General features: G+C 35.5%; 1 pseudogene; it reads right to left on the reverse strand.

Moving 5' to 3' along the window:
• Positions 1-9,085: 9,085 nt before the first annotated feature.
• LOC110306574 overlaps positions 9,086-9,892 on the reverse strand; it is a 7,068-nt pseudogene continuing 6,261 nt past the window's right edge.

Genomic DNA, 9,892 nt, shown 5'->3' on the forward strand with positions numbered 1-9,892 from the left:
AAGACTAGAATTACAGATGGTTGTGAGCCAACCTGTGTATGTTGGCAATTGAACTCTGGTCCTCTTGAAGCAGCTGATGCTCTTAACTAATGAGTTATCCCTTTAGCCCTTGGTACATAGTTTGAAAATCTTCCAATGTCCCACGTAGGAAGAGACAAAAAATCAAGATAATACTATAATGAAAGCTTGGAGAAAACATTTTTCCTTCTAGAGAAGTAGGGAATTGTTCTGAAGTTAAGTTTTGTCCCAGGCCTTTAAATAGCAGGTTCCATATTTAGTCCTGTGAATATTACAACGATAAGAGTAAAGAGAGAAAGGCTGACATTTCTAAGGAACAATTCTGATGGCAGGAATGGCATTAATAAAGAAAGAGACATAGGGTGCCAGGCAGGATCAAGAGACATCATTTGATCCTTGCAGTACAGGACACAGGAGTCTAAACCAGTGGAGAACTTTAAATGCCAGGATATAGATTTTTTTTTAGCATTGTGCTATGGGATTTTGTAATTAAAGTTTTCCATGACTAAGTAAGTAGCACATACTGAGTCTAAATTTGTTCATTATAAGCTATTTATCATTGTTATTATTTTTAAATAATTATATATCACATAGCAAATAATTATATAGCATTTCATGCATATATATTATACAAAACATGCATATGGCATTATTGTTATATCTAGTCTACATTAAATAAGAAATATGTAACTATTATATCTTATAAAATTAAACACTGACACTCAGAAACATCCAATTACTGTAAATTTACAGAACTATAATTCTCCATTTTCTTTTTACTTATTTTTTTCTTATATAATACATCCTTACCATAGTCTTTGTCTCTCATTCCTCCCAACCCATCCCCAGCCAGGATCCACTATTCTTCTGTTTCCTTTTAGAAAAGAGCAGTACTCCTATGGGTATCATCCAAACAGGCCATAACAAGATGTAATAAAACTAGACACAAACAATCATATCAAGGCTAGATAAGACAACCTTATATGAGAGAAACAGTCTCAAGATCAAGCAAAAGAGTCAGAGGTACCTCTGTTCCCACTGTTAGGAGTCCCACAAAAATCCCATGCTAAACAACCACAAGATATCTGTAGAGGACATCATTTGGACTCATGTAAGCTCCAGGATGGTCTTAGCAGCACTAAAATCCTTATCTCTGTCTTTTGGAATTCAACCCAAATGACTGAACAGTGAAATATTCAGCTGATGTATGGACCACAATAAACGGATTCTGCTTATTTCAGAAATTAAAATGAATTTATTAGTTCTCTTTTCATGTGTCACAATGACAATGGTCAGATTTTGATTAATCACAATCTCTCTCATTCCAGATTTGCAACATTGCACTTGGTAAAAAGAATGTGAACCTGTACTCTTGATCTTAGAGAGACTTAGAGCATGAATGGATGACATACAGCTCTCAAAGTCTCTTCCTGAAGCCACAACTTTGCGGTACCTCGGTATCTTCATTTACAAAATCACTGTCTTTTTACTCACTTCCCTTGGAAATTATTGCCGAGCATTCAAAGTTAGATGATGCTTTCCCCACCACTATGAAATTCCAGTCTTATCTATTTTACCTCATTTTTTTAAAACATGAAGTTCAGTAAGGTTAGCATTTTTTAGAAAACATAAAATAATTGAAAGCAATCCTGATTTCAGAAAGATCACTTTTATTATTTTCAGCTGCTGCATAGGAAAAGATGTTTTAAAAAAGAACAAGGAGCACTAGAAGAAAGAGAAGCACTGAAACCATGCGTCTGTCATTGTATTCACTGTGTCGTGTAGCTACAGATGGCAAAACCCTGCTTTGAAATAGCACCCTGTTTTATCCCATCTGTATCGCAGTGTATCTAATATATCATTTTTCTTCCCTACGAAGATCCATTCGCAGATAATTGCAGAATTGAGACATCAGATACTTTGCAGCTTTTCTGACTGGAGGGTATATTATTATTTAACCTCTTTCAATTATTTATGTACAAGGGAAATAATAATGTCCACATTATCATTTCATGAAAGAATAGATAAAATACTGTCTAAGCACTGCTTGGTATACAATATTTGTATGTGATAGGTATTTATAAACTACTGACATGTTACTATTTAAGTAATTATTAATACAAGTGATAATTCAACTAATGAATGACAAATGGTAATCCTGCTACCGTTATTTTATAAGAAAGTAAGGATGAATTGGGTGTGGTGGCTTATATAAACTTGTTATCCTGTATTTAATGGTGAGGGTGGGGCACCATGATTTTAATGTTTGAGGCAAGATTTATTAACATAGTAACTTATAGACCAGTCAGGACTAGAGTCTCACAGAATACACAGGTTGACATTTTAACAGTCTGAAATATTTGATGCTAAACACCCTTCATTGTAAATACTCTTCTTTTTAGTCACGTAGTCACAGGGGTATTTAGCCTCATCCTACTATGTCACTGTTCACTGGCAACTGTTTATAAGCTTTCACTAAGAAGTAATGAGTCATTTGTATTTTTAATTTTGAAAAAATATCCATTTAATATATAAAATATATATAAGAGAAGAGCAATGAAATATCTTAGTCTTTTATATCAGAAATGAATTAGAAAGAATAGTCCAAGACAATACTTCAGTCACTCCATAAAATATTAAAAAATATGTCTCATAAAGTTGCAATGATTAAACACGGAGTCATAAATATTAGAATTGTTTTATAATAATTTGGATTTTTAGAAAGTACACAATTTCTTCTCTGAGAAATACTACTTTATTGATTGTTTATTCATAACCACCAACTCTTTTACTTTCAGGATAAAATAGCCACCTAAAACTTAATTATTATTATTTTCCTCTGAACATGACTACTCCCAAGATTATTTATTTTTGTCCTAGAGTTTGTCTTACTAAATAACTTGTCTATTCTTTCTTAATCCTGCTTCTCAGAAATAGGGAGGGACATCCGGTTTGTCTACCTATTGACCTTAATCATAAGTACACTGCAGCATTCCTGAAAGTCAAACCAGCATGGCTTTCAGTTCTCCATTTCTGAAACCCCATATTTAATCTCAAATTTAAACAAAAATTGTATTTGTCTGCTTTATTGGCCTCAGGCTAGAAATTCTTCGCTTGTGAAAGATCGACTGTTTCCAAACACTACCTCACTCTGAAGAAAATGAAATAAAGACAAAGGAAACTTTTCATGATTTTATAAATGGAGGTAAAACTGGATACAAAGAAATAATCATGCACAACGTTTTTAAACTGTCTGCAATTAAATGCACATCCTTATTTCTCAATTTTTATTTAAATATGAACACATGTATAAATATTAATATTTCTCATTAATTAGTCATATAGGATCTGATCTTTTCTTAAAAAAATTGTACATTTCTACTGAAACCTAAATTAAATCAAATTAAGAGTCAGTGCTATCACATACTCATAATGTCAAGTCCATGAGTATCATAGGAACCAAGGCCAGGGCAGAGTACATAGATTATAATCTCATTGTATATCAGATCATCATACCTATTAATAACTGACAGACTGTGACCCTCAGCAGGAGTTGAGAGGGTATTTATAGATATTGATACTTAGACATCTGTCTGTTTACTGTGCCAAGACATGACATTTCACTATTATGATAACCTTTTATGTGTATTAATTTCCATGAAATGTGATTCAAAGCATTCCATTTAGAGACTAAATCCTAATAATTCTTATTATCAGAAATCTAGACTTCTCCCATTTGATCCTCTCTTAAAGAGGCCGAAGTGTATATATTGTGGAAAATAGCAGCAATGAGAAGATGGGGGGCTGGTTTTTAGCACAAACTATTAAAACAGCCCATGTATGGTTGGGACCATTTCCATTTGCATGAGGATTCTTTGCTAGATCCTAGAGAAACAGAGTGAATAATAGTGAACCCTTCCAGGATCTCACAATCACTGTGAGGGGAATGGCAAAAGCATTTGGATATGAGTTATTGTAATGTATTCGTCATTTTAACAAAGGCATATTTCATAAGGAGATATGTGCTTTTATGAAGAATTGCCCAAATATAAGCACTACAAATATATAGCTAGAAAACAGTTTAAAAAGTTCTAAACTCTGAGATATCCACATATAATAAGTCTCAGTAAGCTTAGCACGAAAGGTTGAAGTGCCTCTTCCAATCCTGTATGTCTCTTATTGCTATGCTATAGCTATATATGATAGTTATGTATAGCAAATATTTCAATTGTTTTAATTGCTCAATTTTACTTTATTTGTAATAGACCTAAAATTTTCTAAACACACACACACACACACACACACACACACATATATATATATGTATATATAAGCCTATCTATATATATAGATATATAGATCTACACATGCGTGTGTGTGTGTGTGTGTGTGCTTTCTCTGTGTCCCCACCAAAGGTGTTAGAGAACGAACATTCTAAGATGAAAATAATAGATTCAAGGAAGATAATCCTTGTCTATTGCCTTGTTCATGAAGGAAATAACAACTGGAAGGAGTACATTTCAGGAGTGTTGTGAAAAGTTTGTCTTAAAGGTACTACAAGCATGAATGTCCCAGTATTTAGATCAATTCTTCAAAATCAAGATTATATAAGTATATAAGCAGAGGGAATCATCATTCTCATGTAATTTACACACACACACACACGTATAATTCATTAAGACAGCAAAATCCCAGTGCATGGAACATGAAGCTAAAAACATTAGAGTCTCAACTTTGGCATAGATAGTATGTGTACTAGGGTAGCTCCTTAGTGGGGATTCAGGAAGTACCCGATCAAAATATATGTGTCTTGGCTGAGTGTAGAGGACACACCTTTAATCCCAGCACTTGGAAAAGAGAGACAGGCAGATGTCTGTGAGTTGTAAGCCAGCCTGGTCTACAGATATACAGAGTGACTTCCAGAAGAGCCTGTATACAAACGAAAAAAACAAAAACATTATGTGTGTCTTTTTTTAAATAGTAAAATATATAGAAAACCAACAAAAAAGACCTATGACTTCAGCTGCATATATAACAGAGGATGGCCTTGTCAGACATCCATGGGAGGGGAGGCCTTGGTCATGTGAAGGCTCCATGCCCTAGTGTAGGGCAATGCCAGGCCAGGGAAGAAGGAGTGGATGGGTGGGTGGGTGGGTGGTTGGGTGGTTGGGTGGTTGGGGGAACACCCTCACAGGAGCAGGGGGAGGGAGAATGGATAGGGAGTTGTCGGAGGGGATACCAGGAAAAGAGATAACATGTGAAATGTAAATAAAGAAAATATATAATAAAAATAATTCCAAAAAAAAAAAAAGAAAAAAGCATGGCGAGCACATTAAGGCAGCAATAATAGGGACTTAGCAAGTGTTTAACAGGGGCAATTTTTTCTGCATTTAATAAAGCAATTTTAAAAAGAAAGTATGTGGTGTATGGACAATATAAAACAAATAAAGTAACAAACAAAAAAGTACATTCAAGAAGAAAAGTTTCACAAATAGTTCAGTTTCCTGCAAGATTTTCAAGGGTGGGGAGCCAGTATCTGACAATTTCTGAAAATGTTGTCAATAAAAGTATGAATTTTCTTATGGAACTAATTGGTTAATGGAAAGCAAAATATTACACCTAAAAGAATATGTTTAAATTACTTTTTCTAAAATAATGTAATATTAGCTACAGTGGTGCCTTTAGAACAAGCACTCTTATAAGCATATTGGCCATTTTTTTTTTTTATTATAGAGCTAACAGTCATCTTAAACCCCTTGGCTGATCATCTTTCCAAACTGTCTTTTGTGAGCTATGCCATATCAACACAATGTGCATTAAAATGTGTGAGTGAAGTACCTTTCTTTGGGTATTTTAAACATTCTGTTTACTTAAAAAAAGAATGGTCATCCAGCCATACTTGGTTGATAACCCTGGGAAGCCTGCAGTTTCTGAAAGGACACTCCGGAAGAATGAGTGTGGAGGGGAAAGTGAGTAAAAGACTTTGAAGAGAGGAGAGACGGGAAACTGCTCACAATGTAATATATGAGAAAACACATTAATAAAAACAATGGTCAGCACCTCACACACACAGTGCATGTTTGAATTTGTGTGTGTGTGTGTGTGAGAGAGAGAGAGATACATAGTGGCTTAAAGGGAAGAGGTAATTATTTTACATATTATAAGATATTAGCACAAAATATTTTTTTAAAAATGTTGAAAAATGAATTGGTTCTGTGGTTCAGTTGGGACATTGTTTGTTGAGCACGTACACCTCCCTGGGTTTAAAGCTCAACCTTGTATAAACCTGGCCTGGTGAGTTACACCTGCAATGACAGCACTCATGAGTTAGAAGCACAAAGAAGAAAAATTCAAAGTCATAGATTGCTACTTAACGTTCTAGGTGAAATATGAATAGGAAAAAGAAAAAGAGGATGAAGAATATCAAAGCATGTAAGGTGATTTTAATACTGTTTGTAAAGAGTGTTGGATGGGCCCATTAGAATAAATGTGTCCAGGAAGCCATAAACCACTGTCTCATTAGACATTAACATTCTTCTTCTAGAGGAAGAGAATAGGGAAGCCCTGCCTGGTGGTTGTGCAGTTTTGGTAAAAGGAGAAACTTTCCCTGAAGCTACATGTTCCACTTTCATCTGACTCTAGGGTTTCTCTTCTCATTTAACTGTTATTCATTTTTAATTATTTGGTGATTAGGAAACCATAGCATCTGAGAAAATTGGAAAATGGAGGTCTTATATGAGAGAAGGCTCAAGAGGCTCTGGTTCATGTGACCAAAGTCATGACAGTGGTCACCTAAGGAGCTTTGCATAGCTGGTCACCTGTGAGTTCCAGAAGGTCAGGCTATAGAGGAAACATTAAATGACGTAAGTGTGAAGGTCTACTGGCTGCTCTTGTTAGGTTTTTTTAAATTAATTAATTTATTTATTTTTATTAGATAGTTTCTTTCTATACATTTCAAATGCTATCCCAAAAGTTCCCTATACCCTCCACCTGCCCTGCTCCCCTAACCACACACTCCCACTTCTTGGCCCTGGCATTCCCCTGTATTGAGGCCCCTTGGTATTGCAAATCTTGTTAGTTTTTGCTAACAAACACAAGGTAGGTTCATCTGGGAAATAGTTTCAGTTTAGGGAAAGCATCCATCAGACTGGTCTGTAGGTAAAACTATGGAGGATTTTCTGATAAATGATTCATGCCAGAGAGCCCAACCAGTGTTGGCATCCTGGATATATGGTCCTGGGTTGTACACTAAACAAGACAGAAGGTCAGTAAGAAGAATTCCTTTCTGATCTCTGCCTCAGTTCCTGTCATGATCTCCTGCAGCAACTACCCTCAGTCCAGCTCTGAGAGTTGTAAGATTAAAAAAAAAAAAAAAAAAAGAACAACAACAAAAATCCTTTCTTCCCTAATTGCTTCTGGCCACGTTGTTTATCACAGCAAAAGAAAAATCCAATGACTAAATTGGCCTGACATAGAATAATAGTGATGAATAGACATTTGTATTGAGAGTGAGTGACATCTTTAATACAATGTGATGCCCTAGTTTTCCCAGAAAATTAACTTTTTTATTCATGGGATATATTTTGTTATTTTTCTCTCTATTTGTGTGCGTGTGTCCTTTTCTCTGTTGCTTTTCTTTTCTCTTTCTGTCTCTGTTTGTCTCTCTCTTTGTGTCTATCTCCATCTATCTCTCTCTTGGTATGTCTTTGTCTTCCTTTGTCTCTTTCAGTATGTGTAAGTATGTGTGTATGTGTGTGTGTGTGTTTCCATGAAATGCAGGTTCGAATTTACATGAGCTTACCTGCTTGTGGCCATGAGAAATAAACTTTAGGTAAACTTTAGCACTGTGCATTCATTTTTCTTGTAAGTTTTTTGTTTGTTTACTTGTTTGTTTGCATGTTTTTAATGCAGCGGCTTTATTTTTAATAGGTTAAAACTCTAAACAACCACTGTTTTTCAAAACAATAGATGGTAAGGTGATAATTTAGCCATGCTAGTAGAATACTACACTGCAAAAATGTAAAAAGACTATTCATACAGAAAACACAAGTTAACTTCAGGACAATGACAGTTTTACATTGTCAGTTTTTTAATGGTTAAATGTGCTGTGTGTGTGTGTGTGTGTGTGTGTGTGTGTGTGTGCACATTGATTTTATTGTGACAAAGCAACACACTTCAACATTTAAAATGAGCATCTTTTTTCCTTCCAGTGAAAGCAAAAAAAAAAAAAAGAAGAAGAAGAAGAAGAAGAAGAAGAAGAAGAAGAAGAAGAAGAAGAAGAAGAAGAAGAAGAAGAAGAAAAAGAAGAAGAAGAAAGAAAGAAAAAAGAAAGTCATTTAAAAAAATTACAACAGAGAATGTAACTCCAATTAAAAACCTGCAGGTTCTGCTGATCCTACCATTGTGTGGCAGGGCTCAAGTCATCATCAGAAGAGAATTTTATTTTAAAAGTGTCACCTTAAACTACAAGAATGTCTGTTAAACTTCACAATTAAACCTTGCCAAAGAACAAGCCATGTTGTCAGATGCCCACTTGCCTCCACCCTGTAGACCTCAAACCCTGCTGTTTATACCCTGTTTTTCCTTTTTATTAAACAAGAGAAAGTAAACCGATACAGGTTGGTAAATGCTAACTGTCTGTATTTATATAAAGACACAATGTAATCTCTGAGCTCTATATCAGAGGAAAAAAAATCTATAATTCCATGCACTATTACAGAGGGGCCTAGCACCCTTGAGTCTTCAGCAGAGCCAGGGATATTGGAGGGCTTTTCTTTTTTCCCACAGAGCATGGTGGTGATGTTGAATCCACAGTTTTTGACACAAGAAAGGATAAAAATGAATTTAGAATTGAAATGTGGAGGGTTTTTTTTCCTGTTGTATTTTGCTCAAGATACTTCCCCTCAAATTTGTTGAGACTTCAAATGATGTTGAGACCTCAAAAACAGGGCACAGGGAGACAGGGGAGAAAAAGACTGCAAACTTGCTCCCAGGGACTGGAGAGAATTAAATAAAGAAAACAAAAATAAAGAAGGTTGGAATCCATCAATCTTCTGTGCTCACCATCCTAGCCTTCTTCTGCCTTGCCTTCCTCCCCTTCATCTTCATCTTCATCTTCTTCACCTTCATCCTTATCTCCTGCTTCATCAATATCTTCCAATCCTACCTCCTCCTCATCATCATTATCTTCTGCCTCTCTTTGTTTATCATCCATATCTGGAACCAAATACTATTGCAAGGAATTTGGTCAAGTATCATCTTTGATGACTTCTCCTAACACGTGAGCACCTGCGTCAGAATGGTTAGTTAACCAGGTAAAGAAGCTCTCTGGGTTCTTCGGGTGGCCTCTTCCTGCTGACCTTATTCTGCGTTTGAGTTGAGCATTTTGTCAAATCTAGATTTCTATTTGATTTCGGTGGACTTTGAAGACTTTGAAGATGGGTCACTGCCACTCTCATTCAGATGAAAGTCTTTGGAGAAAACTTTTATTTTCAAAGTAAGGATTTTCATCAAAATAAAAATCTATTCTGTAACCTGATTTAATGTCTTCAAATTCTGTCACTTCAACTCTGGTCAGATAATCCAGAGCTTCCTTGTCTTGAAAGAGGAAAAACTGAACTCTCCATGAACTCTTTAACTCAAGGTCCTCTTACCCCTCCCATCTGGGGATAGTTCCCGGAACACTCCTGAACTCTTCACCCCAGAATACATTTTTGAACTCTTCAACTCAGAGTTCGATCCCCTCCCAACTGAGGACTGTTCCAGGAACATTTTTGAAATAAGGGTTTCCTGGAACAGCCTCAAGAACATTTTTGAGATAAGAACAACCTCAGAGTGTTTCAATAAATCAAATACATTGCCAAAATATAGGACA

Source organism: Mus caroli, chromosome 12, assembly GCF_900094665.2.
Source record: "Mus caroli chromosome 12, CAROLI_EIJ_v1.1, whole genome shotgun sequence".
NCBI classification, from domain to species: domain Eukaryota; kingdom Metazoa; phylum Chordata; class Mammalia; order Rodentia; family Muridae; genus Mus; species Mus caroli.